We start from the raw sequence: 21,163 nt of genomic DNA, 5'->3' as shown, positions 1-21,163 counted from the left end.
GGAGGTCCGAGGACCCGGCATAACTAAGGTTCTGTTTAACAAATGACAAGATATCAATTTTCACAAGGTTTGTGGTCCGAGGACGACACTTAACCAAGGTTTGTGGTCCGAGGACGACACTTAACCAAGTTTCTGTTTGATTCTAAAGATCAGTAACTTCAAATGTTAATTTTCCCAAAGTAGGAGGTCCGAGGACCCGGCATAACTAAGGTTCTGTTTAACAAATGACAAGATATCAATTTTCACAAGGTTTGTGGTCCGAGGACGACACTTAACCAAGTTTCTATTTGATTCTCAAGATCAGTAACTTCAAATGTTAATTTTCCCAAAGTAGGAGGTCCGTGGACCCGACATAACTAAGGTTCTGTTTAACAAATGACAAGATATCAATTTTCACAAGGTTTGTGGTCCGAGGACGACACTTAACCAAGTTTCTGTTTGATTCTCAAGATCAGTAATTTCAAATGTTAATTTTCCCAAAGTAGGAGGTCCGAGGACCCGGCATAACTAAGGTTCTGTTTAACAAATGACAAGATATCAATTTTCACAAGGTTTGTGGTTCGAGGACGACACTTAACCAAGTTTCTGTTTGATTCTCAAGAATAGTAGTTGCAAGCGTCCGAGGTACTCATAACTTTGAAATATTAACTGACAAAAGCACATTTTATTAATAATAATAATACCTTCTAAGATTATTTACATTCCATGGGCGTGGTACAATTCTTTCGTCTAGGTCAGTTAGCCGATATGACCCTATGCCTGTTACTGAAATAATGCGATAGGGGCCTTCCCAGTTGGGTCCCAGCTTACCCCAAGCTGGGTTCTTAGAAGTGCCTATAACTTTCCTTAGTACAAGATCACCAGGTGCAAGTGGTCTTAGCTTCACGTGGGCATCATATCCCCGTTTTAGCTTCTGTTGATAATAAGCCATTTGGACCATAGCTGCCTCGCGTCGTTCCTCGAGTGAATCAAGACCTTTTTTCCAACAGTCCATCGTTATTCTCCGGGCTAAAAGAGCTCGTCTTTAGGGTGGGAAAACCAGATTCCAGAGGTATCATTGCCTCGGCTCCATAAGTCATAGAGAATGGCGTTTCTCCCGTGGACCTACGCGGTGTGGTCCGGTATGTCCACAGAACATGAGGGAGCTCTTCTACCCACCTGCCTTTCGCATCGTCCAACCTCTTCTTGAGCCCACTGACTATGACCTTGTTAACGGCATCGGCTTGCCCATTCCCTGAGGATAAGCTGGGGTGGAGTATCTATTTATGATACCCATGTCACCACAATATTGCCTAAAGGCCTTGCTGTCAAATTGAACGCCATTGTCCGAGATAAGTGTGTGTGGTATACCGAACCTGGTGACAATATTTTTCCAGACAAACTTTTTGGAATCAACATCCCTAATATTTGCTAAGGGCTCGGCCTCAACCCATTTGGTGAAATAATCTGTTCCCACAAGAAGCCATCTTTTGTTTCCTGCAGCTCTCGGAAACGGCCCCACTATGTCCAATCCCCACTGCGCAAAAGGCCAAGAACTTGAGAGAGGGTTGAGAACCCCTCCAGGCTGATGAATATTAGGGGCGAACCTCTGGCATTGATCACATTTTCTGGCATAGTCCTGAGCCTCTCTCTGCATGTTGGGCCACCAATACCCCTGAGTCAGGGCCCTATGGGCCAAGGACCTTCCCCCAGTGTGGCTTCCACAAATCCCTTCGTGCAATTCCTCCAGAAGTGCTTCTGTTGACTCAGGGTGCACGCACAACAAGTACGGTCCTGAGAAGGATCGTTTGTACAACTTCTAGTCCTCGGACAACCAGAAACGTGGCGTCTTTCGACGTATCTTATCCGCTTCAGATTTGTCCTCGGGAAGGATGTCATTCTTAAGAAAAGACACGACCGAGTCCATCCAACTAGGACCAGGCCTTATCAAATGAATGCGAGGCGCGTTGACAACAATAAGAGAGGGTTCTAACAAATCCTCGACGAGGATAACCCTAGGTAAACCTTGAGCCGAAGACGTTGCCAGCGTGGCTAAGGAGTCTGCATGGGTGTTTCTGCTCCGAGAGATATGAGTTAAGACGAAGGAGTCAAATTCAATCTGCTGACGCTTGACTTGGGCCAAATATTCCTGCATCCTTGGATCTCTAGCCTCTATGGTCCCAGTGACCTGGCCGACCACCAGTTGAGAGTCCGAGAACACATGGATTTCCTTTCCTCCCATTCTACGTACCATTTTCATGCCTACCAAGACTGCTTCGTATTCGGCCTCATTATTAGTGGCCGAGAACGCCAATCTCAGAGATTTTTCGAAGACAATTCCTTCAGGAGACACTAGAACAAGTCCAACACCAGACCCTCTCTGATTAGCAGCCCCATCCACATACACTTTCCATGCCGAGGGCACTGCGGCCGTGATCACTCCAACTGATTTTCCATCCATGTGTGCTTCTTTTAGAGTTTCTTCTAGCAATGGTTCAGTAAACTCTGCCACCAAGTCAGCAAGAACCTGACCTTTCACCGAGGTGCGAGTCTTGTATTTAACGTCAAAAGCTCCTAAAATGGTTCCCCACTTTGCCACCCTACCAGAGTAATCAGCGCTGCATAGCACCGCTTTGAGAGGCAATTGGGTCAGAACCACCACAGTGTGAGACTGGAAATAATGAGGAAGTTTGCGCGTGGCGTGGACTACGGCCAGAAGCGCTTTTTCCAAGGGCAGATAGCGCACATCGGCCTCATTCAAAGATTTACTAACGTAGTAGACCGGTCTTTGCACCCCACTTTCATTCCTTATAAGGACCAGGCTGACCGCATGGACAGCCACTGCCAGATAAGCAAACAAAACCTCTTCCGCCTCGGGGCGAGACAAAATGGGCAGCCGAGAAAGATATTGCTTGAGTTGTTGGAAAGCTAACGCGCAATCCTCGGTCCATTGGAACCCTTTTCATTTATTCAACAATTGGAAGAAAGGACGGCACCAGTCAGCTGACCGAGAGATAAATCTATTCAATGCAGCAATCATTCCGGTCAATTTCTGGATCTCTTTTGGGTTCCGAGGCGGCTGCAAATTCTGAATAGCCTTAACCTGTGCTGGGTTCACCTCTATGCCTCTGTGGGTAATCATGTATCCCAAAAACTTTCCGGATCCCACGCCAAAAGAGCACTTTAAGGCGTTAAGGCGCAGTTTGTACTTTCTTAACACCTGAAAGGTGTCAGCCAGGTCTCTCACGTGTGAAGGTACCGTTTTGCTCTTTACCACCATATCGTCTACATACACCTCAATAGTCTTCCCCAATTGCTGTTCGAACATCCTGGTCATCATTCTCTGGTAAGTAGCCCCGGCATTTTTCAAACCAAATGGCATGACCTTATAATGATAATTCCCCGTCGGAGTAATGAAGGCAGTCTTCTCTTGATCCTCCAATGCCAAGGGAATCTGGTGGTAACCCTGGAAGGCGTCCAAAAAACTCATCCGAGGATGTCCGACAGTGGCATCCACCAGTTGATCAATACGAGGCATTGGGAACGAATCCTTGGGGCAAGCCTTGTTCAGATCAGTAAAGTCCACACATACTCTCCACGTTCCATTCTTCTTTTTAACAACGACTGTATGGGCCAACCATTCGGGGTAGAAAACTTCTTTGATAGCCCTAGCCCTTTTGAGTTTAAGCACCTCTTCCTTCACGGCCTCGGAATGTTCTCTGGAAGAACGCCGAGGTGGCTGCCTTCTCGGAACAATGGCTGGGTTGACATTTAAATGATGACAAATGAAGTTCGGATCGACGCCCGGGGCTTCGTAAGGATCCCACGCAAAAACATCAATATTGTCCTTCAGAAATTCTAACAATTCGATCTTCTCTTGGTGTGGCAAAAGTATGCCGACTTGGAAGAACCTCTCTGGGTTATCGGCTATTGGAAACTTCTCTAACTCCTCACAATGTGTCTCCTCTCCTGTCACCATCCCAGATAAACCAGGAGCTGTTAACTGCTATAAGTCCTTGGTGATTAAAGCCGAAGACTCGGCTTCTGTCTGATGCAATACTGCAGCCGATATGCATTGCCTGGCCACCGATTGGCTGTCGAGAACTTCCTCAACATATTCCCCGGAGGGGAATTTAACTTTAACATGCAAAGTAGAGGAGACAGCTCCCAGAGCGTGCAGCCAAGGCCTGGCGAGGATGGCTGTATATGGAGAGTACGCGTCAACCACAATGAAATCCACCTCAACCATTTCTGAGCCGGATTGAACGGGCAAACGGATCTGTCCCTTCGGCACAACGGGTCTCCCTTCAAAGCTTATAAGCGGCGAATCATAAGGAGTAAGATCTTCCAACTTCAACCTTAACCCTTTAAATAGATCAGGGTACATGATATCTGCACCGCTGCCCTGATCTATCATCACCCTCCTCACATCATAATTCCCTATCCTCAGCTTAACTACAAGGGTATCGTCATGGGGCTGGATAGTCCCTACCTTATCCTCGTCAGAGAAACCTAAGACGGGCAAAGTGCCCTTCAACCTCTTCAGCCTGCTACCCGCATCCTCGGCCTGAGAATGGGAAACCGCCATCACCCTAGTGGGACCTGAGCCGGTCCTACCAGGTGCAGCGAAGATAACATTGATTGTTCCCAATGCCGGCCGAGACGAATTGTTCCTCTGATTGTTTGAGCCGGACTGGCTGCCCTGCCCAGTAGGTTGACACAAGTGCTGCTTCAATTTTCCTTCACTGACAAGCTGCTCCAAATGGTTCCAAAGGGTCCGACAGTTCTCGGTAGTGTGGCCCACATCCTGATGGTACTGACAAAAGAGGTTCTGATTCCTCTTCGCAGGGTCCCCTGACATCTTACCAGGCCATTTGAAAAAGGGTTCCTTACGAACTTTCTCCAGCAGCTGATGTACTGGTTCTCGGAACACAGTGTTCACGGCTTGAGGTGCTGCCGAGGCGGACTGCCCAACGTAATCTCTCCTCGGCCTGTTGTTGTGGTACCTGTCCGACCTGAAATCCCTTCTCTCCTGCGGGATAACCTTCTCCTTACCCTTTCCTTGCTGTTGGTCTTCCTCCACTCTCTTATACTCGTCAATACGGTCCATGAGGCGACATACACTGCGAACGGGCTTTTTAGTCAAAGACTTTCTCAGGTCGTGATCAGTAGGAAGGCCTACCTTAAAGGTATTAAGCGCCACCTCATCAAAGTCACCATGTATTTCATTAAACATCTCCCAATAACGGTTGGAATATGCTTTCAACGTCTCTCCCTCCCTCATGGTCATAGATAACAGCGAGTCTAATGGCCGAGGGACTCTGCTACACGTAATGAACCGTGAAGCGAATGCTCTAGTAAGCTCCCCAAACGAACCTATGGACCCCGATTTAAGGCCATTGAACCACCTCATAGCAACAGGTCCCAGGCTAGAGGGGAAAACTTTACACATCAGGGTCTCGTTGTGAGAGTGCACCGCCATCCTCTGGTTAAAGTGACTCACGTGCTCCACCGGATCAGTCCGGCCATTGTAAATGGTAAAAGTGGGCTGGGTAAACCTTCTGGGAAGCCTTCCTTTTTCAATCCTCCGTGTGAATGGAGATTTGGAGAGTTGGTGCAACGCCCTACTCATAGCATCGTTGCCTAAGCCCCTAGAATGAAGCTTCTTACGTCTGCGAGTTGGCTGGTCGTCCTCCTCACCGGAGGACGTTGCACTGGTGGGGGAGCGCGACCTCGAGCTGTAGCCATCTCCCCCATCCTCCTCTGAGGAAGGATTAGACGAGGACGGTGAAAACCTACGTTTAGCACGGCGTAACTTCCTCTTCAAACGATTGATTTCCCTCTGCATGGACTTAGAACCCTCCTCGTGGGTGGTGCTACCCCCACCATGAGTATGGCTAGCCCCTGGATATTCTGTGTGGACGCTTCCCTCACGATTCCTTCGACGCTCAAGACGCTCGAAATGATCCTCCGGTTGTGATCCCTGTGACTCTGCATGGTGAGCACCAAGGCCTGCTATAGTATCCCCACTCCTTCTAGACTAGATTTCCCACAGATGGCGCCAATTGTAAGTGCACAATTGCACCTGGACCCAAAGAAGATTATGGGCTCAGGCCCAATGAGCCTTGAACAATAAAATTTGTAGAGCGTAGGCTTAGAACCTAAGTTAGAAGTACTGGGAGCTTGATAACAGGCTTTTATAAGTAAAAACAGGTGAAAAAAAAATGATAGTTGCAAATGAATCTCCTCGGATCTGAGCCGAGGACTACTTCTTTATTATTTCTCTTTCTTCTTTCAAGATTACAATTTCTTAATTTCTTTCTTTGTTTTTCGATTTTCCCTTTTCTTTGGCCTTTACCCCCCTTTTATACTTCCTTCCCTGATACTTTTCGAACAGTGACTAGAAGTTTCCACCTCACTGTTCAGGGGTCACCTCCCCATTAATGCGGCTAGGGAGGTAGGTGCAGAGCATTTAATGCGGAGGTGGCAGCTTTTATTCTTGATATTTTCTTTAACACTGGTGCATCTAGAAGATTCAGGATGTCCCCTTTTAACCACTGGTCTTCCAGGGTTGTGCTTTAACCTTCATAATGAAACTTCGAATTCTCTAGAGCCTTTCCAAGGAGAAGCTCGTCCTCGGCAGTATCCTCTGACCCTCGGCGTATGGGCCGACTTATAGACTTTAATCCTAGAGCAGGTCGGCCCTCCATCTTCCAGCCCAAAGGCCCATATGCCCATTTGGGCCCTTTTACTCCCCACATGTTTAATTGGGTGGGAAAGAAGGAAAATAAATGGTGGGACGCAAATGTTTTCTCTCCGGGCTCATCAAAAAATTTTCCCCCCAAAATAGGGAGAAAACTGATAGGGGGATTTCATCTCTAACATGTTGGCTTTTTCTTTTTTCCTTTGATTTTTTCTCTTTGTTAACGTGTTGGTTTTTTTTTTCTTTGTTTTTTCTCTCTCTGTTAACATGTTGGCTTCTTCTCTTTTTTTTTTTTCTTTCTCTGTTATCGTGTTGGCTTTTTTTTTTTTGTGTTGGCTACTTTTTTTTTTATTTTAGAAAAAACTTTTGGGTTAATTTTTTTTTAACTTTAATGAAGTGTAAATTTATACATAATTTTTTTTCAAGTATGATGTGTTATTTTTTGTTTTATTTAATAATAACATGATGGTAAATTTATACAAACTTTATTTTCAACCAAACGAAAAAAATTTACATCCCTCAACGTTTCCACCCGCCCAACCAAACACAAATGTGGAAAATTAAAAAAAATTCTATCCTCCCACTTTTCCATTCTCTTTCTATTTTCTATCTTCCCACTTTTCCATCATTCCAACTAAATGGACTCTAAAAATATGTGCAACGTCATTAGTTATAGCCTTCCTCTTGGCCATTTTCCTTAGCCTAGCTCAAAGTCAATTGGATAGTTCCCTCAAAGCATTCACGTCTTAAGAAATATAGCTTTTAACAACTCAAATTTTTTTTTATCCACAATACACCTAACATCAATAGTTTTATTTATTTTTACCATTTCATTTAAATAATATTTCTTTATTATTTTTTATTCTCTCTCTCTCTCTCTTAACCAAGATCAAAATAAACTCACCCCTCATCCATAGCCTCCACCAACCACCACCACCAGCAAACCTAGAACCACCACCACTACCACCCACAACCTCCACATCATAACCCACCATAGCCACCAGAGACCAAAGATATTCAAAAACCGCCACTTTGTGTAAGCTAAGCTTAATCATTCTCAATACAAATTTAGGATTAAAAAAAAAATCCCTCTCTATGTTTCATTCAAAAGAATCCAATACACCAAAAAAATGTCGAATCAATATGCTAACAATAGGCAAGACCGGAACAAGGGTTTCACTAAACCCACCCAGAAGAAATTCGTACCCGAAAACCACAACTCAACTCAAAAAGAACCAAGCCTCAGTCTCATGCTCACTGCACAACCCAGAAAAATGAGATTTCAAACATCTACAAACTAACTCTTCAATAGGAGTAATTAATAATTCATTAACAGGTGAGTCATACTAATTAAATTTATAGTATTACATAATTAACCCATACACTTGTATTTTTTTAATGGAAAAAGTTAACGAATACCCTAAAGAGCTTTAGTTTAAAATATATTTTTAGAAACTTTTAATTTTTTTTAAAGACTTTTTATATTTTCCATAAACGTGATATCTAAATTTTAAAATTGTTTATTAACAATTATCTTAAAGACACCTGTTAATAAGACCAATTTTTTTATAACCCATATAGCTGTTTTCTTTTATAAAATCTTTTATAACCAAATTCTCTTTTTTAACAGTTGGAATAAAATAAATTAAATAATATACTTTGTAGCATACCTGAATTGAAAATACCGCCATAAAAGACCAGCGACTCAAAAAAAAAAGATTGACTATCCCAAAGAAAAAAAAAAGGGTCAAACAAAGGAAGTACAGCTCGAGGTCTCAAATTGATGATTGGAGGATTGCTTTCTGGACCTCTGGGGTTAGTATTGATCATGTCTCTCTTCTAATCAAATAATCATTGGGCCATGTTTAAGTCTTAACTGGCACTCTAGCCTTTGATCCTAAATTTCCTGTTAAGACCAACCGTTTTTCTTTTTAAACACAACAAATAACAAATTAACAATACAGTTCACAATGGTTCTAGACCATAGAGTGGGCCTGAAATAGCTATTGAAATTACCCACACAGTTTGGGCCCACACCTATTACAGTCCAAGATTTTTAATTCTGAATCGTGTGCATAGTCTACGGAGTAGAGTGGGCATTGAGCCTCGTGGGTTATCGAGTTTTGTTGTTGTTGGTGTTTGGATCCTTGCGTTGAATTCTCTCCATTACTACTACTTCTACTGTTTTTTTTTTTTGGTGTTTTTGTTTTCTTGGGGGAAATAAAAAATGTGGGAATGTTGGGAGAGGATTTAGGAATTTGGAGGTGGTTTTCTTGGGTTATTTTTTCATAGGTTGAGAATTCTGTTTTGGGATTTTTTTGGGGATAGTGGAATTTAGTGGAAATATTGTTGTTGCGGGGGAAAAGGGAAACGAATGACATCGTTTGTGTTTGGTGTTCTTCTAGCAAAACATCTACTACCATAAAAAGTGGTGAATTCATTAAAAAATGACAGATAACTAGTTACAGTCTACCACATAAAAGAGTTGTGGCAAAAGTTGTGAGTTTGTTTGTGGTACTAAAAGAACTCTCTTCTTTTATCATAATTTTTATGCCACAACTTTAGCCATAAGCCTATAACTGTGACATGTCATATTGAAAATAAATATCTATCACTTTTATATATAGCTTACATGGCTAGAGTAGTTGAGAGAGATAAACCTTATAATGGGTTTTTGAAAAGACTAATGCTGCTGTCACAAACTATTGATGTAACAAATTTTTACTGGTTCTCATTTGAATCAACTACAAATATTACTTTTTTACTAAACAATAATCATTCACTACATTAGTAATTTATAAAAAAATTTGTAATTTTAGTATTTTACTTTCAAAAATTGCAACTTTCACTCCTAATTAGTCTATAGTTGGAAATAATGGGCTTTGTGGAAGATATTCATATATTGCAATTAAAGATTTCGTTGGCCCATCATGTAAGACCAATAAGTCAAAGAAAAGAACATTTGAAGATCTCGAGTTTTATTTTTTTGTTTTTTTTAATGAAATTTGAAGAGACAAGATCGATAGATGTCCAAAAAATAATATTCAATCAACAACTCGAGATCTTTTCCAATCATTAATCTATTTTGAGATACTCGATGTTATGTTTGGCACTCTAGCTTTTCCAAAAATTTGTGATAGGCTATAGAAATTGACTAATAAAGATCCAATACACAGCATGATCTTAATAGGAGACGTACCAACATGTATCAGTAGTGCATCCTTTCGTAATAATATAAAAGACTAAAGTTTACACTGGTCATTAAACTGTTGTAGCCCTCTTTCTTACGGGCTTATAATTTATTGAAACAAAATATATGATAATAAATATAAACATCATCAAAGTTTTTTTTTTTTTGAAAGAACATCTTCAAAGTTTAAATAATCTTATCATATCATACCATCATATACTATATAATAAAAGTTGGGTTTAAATATTATGGTTGTGCCAACTGATGACACCAAATTACATAAAATTTTTAAATTTTAAAAAGAAAATATTTACATTAAAAAAAAAAGAGTCTAATTGCAGCAATATAGACGTAGTGTAATCTAATTCTTCTTTTTTTAATTACTCTACTAAAAAAAAGTCTAATACATCTTAATTACAGCAACGTATATTACACCAAATCAAAATGTTTAATGCATCTTAAATTACAACAACCGTATACTACACTTAAAAAAAAAAATGTCTAATGCATCTTAAATTGTAGCAATATTTATAGAATTTTTTAAAAAATAGATATAATTTTTTTTCTTATCTTCTTCTTCTATAATTTTTAAGTAAATAAAAATCTTAATTTAATTATAATCCAAATTATTTCTTCATCTATTTCTTCTTAATTTTCATCTTCATCTAATCTATTTTTTTTTCATTTAAATTATATTACTACACCTATTGGCTACAATTTTTTTGGATAAAAAAAAATAGCAACATGATATATTATTGAGTTAACATGATTATTTTTTACACCTCCACAAATCAAGTTTGAATCCAAGAGAAATTGAGTTGAACTAAAACTATTTAAGAATGCTCAAATCAATGAATGAAAAAAAATAAAACAACAATGTGATATTTGATTTTTGATTGAGTTAATGTGATTATTTCTCGTACCTCCAAAAATTAAGTTTGAATCCAAGAGAAATTGAGTTGAACTAAAACTCAACTAAGTCTACTCTACTCGATTATTTAAGAATGCTAAAATCGGGTGGAGTCGGGTTTGTGCTCAACCCGCCGCTGACCTGACTTGATCGGGTGGAGTCTGCCATCAACCTGCTGCCAACCAAGAAATTGATTGGATCGAGTGGTTTCTGACATCCAGTTGGTTTCAGGTGGGTCGGTTGGAGTCAAGATCTGAGATTCTGGCGAGAAAACGACAAAAAGTCAGTGAGATTTCACCAGATCTGGCAGAAATCTCACCTGATTCGATGAGATTTTACTAGATTTGGACAAAATATCACTACATCTAATTGACAAGTCATCGAAATATGAAAATTTGTTGCCAGAATCTGAAAATTTGAAGTCAGAATCTGGAAATTTGAGGCCGGCATCTAGAAAATCTCGCTCAATTCTAGAAAATCTTGCCAGAATCTAGAAAATCTCAATTTGGAATTTTTTTGCTGGAAATTCTTAGTACATCAGTTGGATTAGGTTTTTCGAGCTTTGGGGAGGAAAACCAAGACCGATCCGCCAAAGTTGATTTTTGGAACAAATGACCGCCGCCGATCGGTGACTTGATCGGGTCGGCCAGTTTTCGGGTCGAATCCGGTAGGATCCTTTGGGTGGTTCGAGTCATCAGATTGGATGGACAGCCCTAAGACACATGTAATTTACATGTAAACTTTTACATTTACATTGCAATACAATTTTTGTTTTCTCTTTATGTACTTTTATTTATCTATATTTGAAATTATTTTGATTGTGGTGCCCTAGAAGGTTTAGATACACATAGGTAATTTATATGTAAACTTTTACATTTACATTGCAATACAATTATTTTTTTTCTCTTTATGTACTTTTATTTATCTATTTTTAAAATTATTTTGATTGTGGTACCCTAGAAGGTTTCTATACTTATATTTGTTTATATATATTTTTTAATTTATGGAATTTTTATTTCAGTCAAAATTTGATCACTGAATCTATTTGGGATGGAACTCATCTACCATATAAAATTAGGATATTTATATGAAAAGAGCTATCTTCATTTTTTTTTTTTTAGTATCTGTTTTTTTTATTAACGTAGTTTAATTATTGCTTAAATTATATGATTTAAAAAAAATAGATAATACAATTCATCTTGATTATTGATATTATTTTTTGATTTGGTGTTCTTAATTGATAATGCAAATTATTTCCTCACTTATAACAACATTAAAATGGTTGACTGGTAATTTATAGGCAAACAATTACATTGTAATCTAAATACTTACTTTTTTGTAATTTATGGAATTTCTTTTTGGTCATATATACAAGAAATTTATATATGATTAGCACTTCTCCTGCTATACATGGTGGCAAGTATAATAGAAAGATTTTTAAGTGTCATACATACTGTAAGCACACAATTTGTACCCGGACCCCAACGCTGGATGGGCTTAGGCCCAAATAGCCTTATACAATCAAATTTGTAAAGTGTGGGCTTGAAACTTAGGTCTTATGGATATTGGACTACAGATGGAAGGCTAGATTACCGCTTCACACACAATCAAAAGATGAAAATAGTGAGAAATCCTCCTCGGACGTAAGCCGAGGAAGTCTTATATTGCTATTCTTTCTTTGAATAATAAACTAAAATTGAAGGTGAAGTGTACAGTACTCTCTTTCTCTCTTTTCTTTTTTGTTCTCCCGTCCCCCTCTTTTTGACGCCCTTTCTTTGCCCTTTATATCATTCTTCTTATTCCCTTCATCCTCCACGTGTATCATAAATTTCCCTATTAGATACTTGTCACATCCATCACCTTCTTGGTATTTTCAAACAATAGCTGGAAGGCTAAACATTACTGTTCAGAGGTCATTTTCCCATTAATGCGGTCAGGGAGGTAGGTGCAGGGTCTTTAATGCAGTGGTAGCAGCCTTTTCCCTAAATATTTCTCATACGTTCTTCTTTTCTATAACTATGTAAAACACATCTTTACCCACCAGGCCTTCCAGAATTCTTTATCCATACATCACGATACATCACACGGTCTTTACCTGACCTGACCGAGGAGATGCCTCTCCTCGGACAACCTCACCAATCTTTCTAGCACGAGTTGACTTATGGGCCTCGAAAGTTCTGCTCGAACAAGCTTGCACCACCAAATCAGGCCTAAGACCCAAATACATATTTTGATCACTCTACCCCCACACACACACACATACATACATACATACACATATATAATTAAATTACAATTTTACTAGCAAGAACTTTTAGAAATGTAAAACTTGCCATAAATTTTAAAATATTTTTTTTTTGCAAAAAAAAAAAATACTTACACAATATACATTTTCCATGTAACTTAGTTTTTAAAAATATTTTTACTATTTTATTGTTTGATTATATTATCAAAAAAAATATATTTTTTAAAATTTATATATAATATTTTTTCAAGCCATGATTAAAACCGAAACCTCTGAAACTCTCACAATTTTTCACGTCAACACAATATTTAAATAAAATTATTTTTGTTTAGTCCAAACTTAACAAAAAGTGAAAGTCTATTTCTCTAAAAAGTCCAACTTAAACTCAAACTCATCATTATCATTTTTTTAAACAAAATTATATTTGTTTAATCCAAACTTAACAAGGAGTAAAACTCTATCTCCCTAACAAGTCCAACTTAAACTCAAACTCAAACATTGATAATTTATATCCAAACTCCAATTTTGTTTTTTTTAAAAGTTGAGTAGAGGTATGAGCTCTTCTTATGTTATTTTCTGCTCCTCTACTTTGTTTAAAATTATTTTATGGTTTTTCATGTATTTTTTAAAAAAGTAATTTTTGTACATGAATCACCAAACTCTTTGTAGGGATGACAGGCCTAGTAGTGTGTACTGAGCCGTGGGCCTTGTCCGAGGACGCCTAATAGTACGAAAATGGATAAACATCATTGCGGGAGGCCATGTTAGTGTATGAAAAAAGGAGTTTGGTCATGAGGGTTCAAGAAGGAGATCCAAGGACAAACGACACATCGGCTAATCAAAGCAAAGGTCAAAAAGTTTGGTCTGCCATCAAGAGCAACACTCTGGAAGCTTCTATTAATAAGGATAAACATTAAGAAAGCATAGGACGGAGGGAAGCTAAGAAATATTTAAGAGAAAGCTGTTATCATAGCATTGAATACTCTATAACTAACTCTCTGGTCGCATTAATGTAGAGGTGATACCTGAACAGTAATATTCAGCCTTACAACCACTTCTAGAAACTTTAGGAAGGTGCTGATGGGATAAAAATCAAAGTCAACCACTTGACCTACACGTGGAAGGTGGAGATGAAGAAAAAAGAGAGAAATATAAGGAAGAGAGACACCATTATAGAGGAGGATTTGGGAATTGAGAGAAAAACACTGTAGCAGTAAGAATTGGACTTGTAACCAAATTCAAAAGAGATATATACAAGAACTAGTCTCCTCGGATTGTGCTGATTACGATTTTCTTTGGGTAAAATCAGTTTGTTCTTATTTTCTTGTCATCTGGATCCACTATAATTGTTATCTAACTCATTAAAGCCTAGTTTTCTAGCCCACTCTCTACAAATTTATTGTATTGGACTCTTTGGGCCTAGATCCTTTTACCTTTTGGGCTTAGGAACCAAATTGTGTCCTTACACCATTATATGATTTGTTCTTGTATGACTTCAATTTGTGTTACAATTTGACGAAAAAGCCATTGCACACTTAAGCAATGACTTCTTCATCAAATTGTAACACAAATTGAAGTCATACAAGAACAAATCATGTAATGGTGTAGTTTCTTAAATTTTTTATAAAATTATTTTAGTCTACCTCACAAATAGATAGGTTCCGTGCATAGCACGGGTTAGCGACTAGTACTAGTATTATATAATAAAAGTTGGATTTAGAAGTCGTGGTTGTGCCACATGACTTCACCAAATTATAGAAATTTTTTATATTTTGAAAAATATATATAGTTTTTTTATTCTTATCTTCTTCTCCTATAATTTCTTAGTTGATAAAAAATTTCAATTTGAATACAATCCAAATTCTTCATCTAATCCTTTTATTATTAATTTATCTATAATTTCTTAGTGGTTTATTTAATTAGCAATAAGAGATCTACTTCATTTATGATTTATGAGTTCTAGCATTCTAGGGGATTATAATTTTGGTTTCACACTAATTGTTCATATCAACTTTAATTTTTCTTTAAAAAAACAATCGTAGTACACGTATACAACTACTAATATCAACCTTTAATTTTATTTTTTATTTTTTTAAAACACCTCATGGATAGACACAAATTTATAACTGTTCTTATTGATTTTTTTTTCTATACATCTCTATCAAATTTTTAGATAAATACAAAAAATTAGCTGCTATTATTTTTTGTTTAAATTACATATGATTTTTACTTAAACCATGCATCGCACGGGTATAATACTAGTTCTACATATATTAGTATATAAAGTAAATCAATTTCTAAGTTGTATCAATCATGCCTTTAACCAATGACGACTTTAGAAATTTTTTCAAGAAAGTCATTAAGAAACTTAAATCAAACAAAATTTGATTAAAAAAAAGAACTTGATTTATCGACAAAAACAAATTACAAAAATATATGATGTTTTGCAGTTTCCTTTTACAAATATTCATATTTTAAAATTATTTTGTAATAGTTTATTATTAATTGCCATTATCTATTGCCATAAATGTACCCATTTTATTTTATTAACTTTTAAACGACCAAGACTATAGCTGTTCTTCTCTTCCACATAATGCATTTTTAAAGTTAAATAATGGGGGCACAAGAGGTGGAAGGGACCCACTAAAACCTAACCGTGGCTTTTTTCTATGAAATGGTGGGTCATTTATATGTTCAACTTTTAAAGAGTAAGTTCAGTGACAAATTGTTTTACAATTTTGTCACAAATTTGTAACGTGAAATTATAGACCCACATGAATATATTATTTTATTTCCTCTACTCATAAGTCGCCATACAACAAAGTTGAGGTAAAATTGTTAAAAAAATTTCTACTACTAGAATTAAACAAAAGCAATGGAAAAAAGACAAGCAATGGAAAAATTAATGGTACTTACTTGAAAGCAGTGGGATTGGATGGTCACTCGGGTACGTACAAGGGTAACTATGGAGTCTAAAAGATAGTCCCTCCAATTGTGAACCTTCACTTTTTTTTTTTTTTTGAGGATAAACGACAGAAAACCTTTACCTTATTCACATTGAACTTGTAGAAGGTTTCATTGTCTTTGATGGATCATCTGAGTTCAACTTCAACTTCTCTTCCACAGGTAGGCTAAAGAACTCGATCTGTGGCCAATTCTAACATTTTTTCTACTGCCTCCAAAGACACCCCATGATTGGTCACATAGTTATATGCCAAAGAAAAAAAAATGACAAATTAACTTATATGTGCGGATGAGAGAGTAAAAGTGAGTGAGTTCTATATGGGGTGTCTTTCAAGGCGCAGTAGAAAAAATGTTAGACGTGGCTACTGAGTTCTTTAGCCTACCTGTGGAAGAGAAGTTGAAGTTGTATGCTCAGATGACCCATCAAAGACAATGAGACTTTCTACAAGAGTTTTAATGTGAACAAGGAAAAGGTTCACAATTGGAGAGACTATCTTAGACTTCATTGTAGTCCTTTGGACAAATATGTGCCTGAGTGGCCTTCCAATCCTACTGATTTCAAGTAAGTACTTTTTCTTCTCTCTTTCTCTCAATTAATTTTTCCATTGCTTTTTGTCTTGTTGCCGGAAAAATTATGTCAGGCCAGAATCAGACCGACCCCGGCTATCTGAATCCTCTGCTTGTGATGATGTTCCTGTCATTGATTTGGGTTTAGAGGATAGAACCCAAGTTGTCAAACTAATTGCAGAGGCCTGCAAATCCTATGGCTCTTTTCAGGTACACATATTACATATTCAACTCACTCACTTTTACTCTCATAAATTACACACACACACACACACACATAGTTAAATTTGTCATTTTTTTCTTTGACATATAACTAGGTGACCAATCATGGGGTGTCTTTGGAGGCAGTAGAAAAAATGTTAGAAGTGGCCCCAGATCGAGTTCTTTAGCCTACCTGTGGAAGAGAAGTTGAAGTTGTACTCAGATGACCCATCAAAGACAGTGAGATTTTCTACAATTGGAGACTCTCTTAGACTTCATTGTTATCCTACGGACAAATATGTGCCTGGGTGGCCATCCAATCCCCCTGATTTCAAGTAAGTACTTTTTTCTAAAATGGTTAGTCAATTGTACTATGAATCAGAGTGTAATTGGAATAACCGAAAACGGTTAGAGCATTCACAGCAGTGTAGCTAAATAGTTATATAACTATTTTAGTTACACCAAAACACACAAAAATGGGTTGCAGTAGTAGAGCTATAGCTAAAAAAAAAAAAATTATTCTCTCTCTTATTAAAATATTATTTTTTTCCTTTTTTTTTTTTTTTTTTTTTTTTTTTTTTTTTTTTTTTCTCAAAATTCTCAACTTTCAAACCTCTCACACCACCACAGACCCAGCTCGCCTGCCCAACTCCGACCCACCCCTTCCGCCGACCCAGCTCACCAACCCAAGCCCCAAGTTTCAAGCCGAAAGAGAGATGTACGGTAGAGCGATGAGATCGAAGCATAATCGAAAACCAAAGCACGGCGAGGATGTTGACAAAGTGGGCAACATTGACGTAGGGTTGATTCTCCACTGAACCCACAGTAACATTAGCTCCAGCTCGTCGCAGAACGTTGATGGTAAATAGTAACATCGCTCATCCCTACGGTGCCATGATCGACAACGACGAGAATTCTGGGTTCATGGGTTTTGGATTGCTGGGTTTGTGGGTTTCCAATATATATATATATATATATATATATATATATATATATATATATATATATATATATATATATATATATATATTGCTGGTGTTTTTGGTTCTTCTTCGCATGGGTTTTTTGGTGTTTGATTTTTTTTTTGTGGGTTTGGTTGTGACCATGGATTGTGGTTGAAATGGCGGTTTGTTGGCTGTGTTGGTGGTGGTTTGGTAACTGTGGTTGTGTTGTGGTTGTCGTGGGCTATGTTGGTGGTTGTGGCTGTGTTGGGTTATGGTTGTGTCTGTGTTGGTGGTGGTTTGATTTTTTTTTTCTTGCCGTGAGTTGTGGTTGTCACATAGAGGTTGTTGCTAGTGGAGTGGTGGTGGAGGTGGATGTGGCTGGCTGAAAGGTATTTGTGGGTGGTTGTTCTTGGAGATGGTTGTGAATTGTGCCATTGATCAATTTGTGGTGTTTTTTTGGTGGTGGGATGTATTATTTTATTGTAGTAGATATATTATTTATTGTGTTGAAAGCTAAAATAGATACACTGCTGCTGGATGTTTTGTAAAATAAGTTGGTAAAATAGATAAAATAACTTTTTGTGGTGTCAAATAACTAAAAAAATAGCTTCACTATTGTGGATGCTCTAACTAATCAATTGATATTTTATATAAGAATTTACTAACGTGTGCCTTAGGACACATAATAATATATCATTCTTAAAAAAAGTTTTATTGAGAATTGAAAAAGTTTTGACAGTTTTTTCAATTCCTGATAAAATTTTCCCAAAAACGGATTTGTTATTAAACGGACCCTTTTATATATTATAAGATGCGAGAATTACACTCCCCTATCTTGAAGTTTAGAGAAATAACACTCCACCCCAAATTTAAAGAGAAAAAAGACACTTTCTTCCCTTGACATCCAATTGACCAGACTTTGTTCAATTAATATTAAAAATGTTATGTGTTGACCTATTCTTTGCTTAAGGGTAGATTTCTAAAATTATGTTATTCATAATTAAAATTCATTGTTTAAAAATTTTAATTAAAGTGTATTTTAAATTATTAAGTGTGAATTTTGCTTCTTCTTTTTCGTTTTTCCTTTTTTCAACAAGTTATGGAGAGATTTTTCATAAAAAGTGTTTTGGTGCTTGATAAATTTTTCATTTTTATTCTAAATTGATCAGTAATTTTTTTACTAACCATGGTTAAACTTTTGTAAAGAGATTTTTATAAAAATTTAATATTTCATTACTAATATAAACAAAATGGAGGGAGAGTGTTAATTTCTTCATAACTCCAGGGAATGATGTGTGTTTTCTCTTTAAGTTTGAGGTGGAATGTTATTCTCTCAAACTTCAAAGGAGGGGAGTGTAATTACTTCTAATATGATTTTCATTAAATTTACAAGGGTTCAAAGGGCATATATTAACTATTCATTTTTAAAAATTGTTCATGATAATTTGAAAAGGTTCTCAAAAAAAAAAGAAAAAAAAAAAGAGGTTTTCTATCAGTCCATACATCTAGCAATTATAACTTACCAGTTACCACATAGCTTGCTATGCAGTGAATTGCGACAAAAATAATATGATTATTTGTGTTGCACGTGAACCTTTGGCACATAGGCCTCATAGGAAAATATCATCGAGTAAAAGCCGTGTTGCTTAACGTAAGCTAAATTGAAACACGTGGCCTGTGTTGATTATAGTGGGGGTGGGGTACTCTAGTAGTGCTCACTTAGGCCAATTTGGAGAAAAGAGGATTTTATAGGTGATGTTATCGTTAGGCTAGCTGTCACATTTGCAAGAATGACAGGGAATCCATTGTTCATGTCTTAAGAGCACCAGCACCACTCGATATATTCCAAACATCTTTTTAACTTTTTAAAATTTATTTTACCTATTTTAATATACTACTTTATAATATACCATATATCTGATTTTCTATTTTCACATTCAACAATTTAAAATAATATATTCAACAAATTAAAAATTTTATTTTCTCTACAATCCATAAACCAAATAAAAATGTTTTCCACTACCGGCCGCCAAATCCACCCATAACCACCAACAGGGCAGTGCAACTCTATGTTTAGGGGGTTCATTTGAACCCCTGACTTCAATATATATAATATTATTGTATTAGTTTAATACTTTAATTTTTTTTAAAAATATTTCTGCACATCCTGACTTAAATTTTGCACTTTCTTATTATAAGCCTTTCCAACTCTAAGAGTAAATAGTAAGTGATTGTTAAAAATTAAGAAATAAATATGGTTTGTTACATGTGTGTGTATTATTATCGTGTTATAATAACCTTTTGTTATAAAGTTAGTAAAATTTAAGAAAAAAAATTGTAAAGTTAGTATTTGTCCAAGCATTTGATTGGTTAAGTAGACACATAGTGTATAATTTATGTATAAATGAATGTGGTTGTGTACGTCAATAATTAATACAAAACTAATGAGTTTAGTTTTGTCATTTAGTTTAAAATATTTTAAAAAAAACAATAACAATTGCATAAAAATAAAAATGTTAGATAAACTTAACAAAATAAAATAGTCATAGGCTCATAGCTACCCATATTGGCAATAAATACTCATAATGAATTATCATATAACAATTCAAAATTTGAAAATTTGTAGAAGAAAATTGTAAAACTTCATGTATTAATTTTTTTTTTGTCCACACAAAATTCCTAGAGCCGCCATTAACCACTAGCCACCAAATCCACACATAAACTCTCTCTCTCTCTCTCTCTCTCTCTCTCTCTCTCTCTCTCTCTCTCTCTCTCTCATTTTTATTTATTTGTTAAAATTTTCTAACAAAGGTTTGCATTTCATGAAGGATTATTCATACACCAGAGAGAAGCAAATCATGAGCATAGAAAAGATTGCTATCACTCTAGCAGCAATTATAGCATCATCAGATTCAATTAAGCTTAGAGATCTTGTATTTGCTCCCTATCATATGTAGAAGGAATTGTAGATTTTTAGTTATGTTTGTAACATTTTTTTTAGTAAACAGTAATACTTATTAGAACAAAAAAAAATAGTAATATTAGTGTTTTAAACTGGGTTTATAATACATTACATACGAAAAGATTTTTGGTTATGTTTGTAACATTGATCATTCATGCACACCAACAGAATAGCTATTGTTGTAAATAAATTATTAGTGATACACTTAAATGATATAGAGAAAATTAATTTTGAATTATAGGATGATGTGAGAGAATCATAATATTGTTTGTTATTAATATTCTTTAATAGTGATTTACATGTGCCTTGCATGTGCTTCAAAAAAAAAAAAAAAAACGAGGCCACCACATACAGTAAACATTGGAAACTCTTTTGAGAGGAAGCTCTAGTGCCAAAACTCCTTTTTGCTTCAATGACGACATAGGTGAGGGATGAACTAGTCAATCCTAAAGAGATGCAGATGGAATTGGATTGCCATAACATGAAGATTCTATGTGA

The 21,163-nt window shown here is 36.7% G+C and overlaps 1 long non-coding RNA gene across 1 annotated transcript; it reads left to right on the top strand.

Annotated features, from left to right (window-relative positions):
* The first annotated feature begins 15,984 nt into the window (after nucleotides 1-15,984).
* LOC142619046 (uncharacterized) lies at nucleotides 15,985-17,725 on the top strand. The gene is made up of 3 exons (XR_012841415.1): nucleotides 15,985-16,768; nucleotides 16,876-17,094; nucleotides 17,390-17,725. It is a non-coding gene; the product is annotated as an uncharacterized LOC142619046 (long non-coding RNA).
* The last annotated feature ends 3,438 nt before the right edge of the window (nucleotides 17,726-21,163 follow it).

This window comes from Castanea sativa, chromosome 12 (genome assembly GCF_040712315.1).
Source record: "Castanea sativa cultivar Marrone di Chiusa Pesio chromosome 12, ASM4071231v1".
Classification (NCBI taxonomy): Eukaryota; Viridiplantae; Streptophyta; class Magnoliopsida; order Fagales; family Fagaceae; genus Castanea; species Castanea sativa.
Note: the sequence above shows the minus strand (reverse complement) of the source record. Positions and strands in the feature narration are given on the sequence as shown.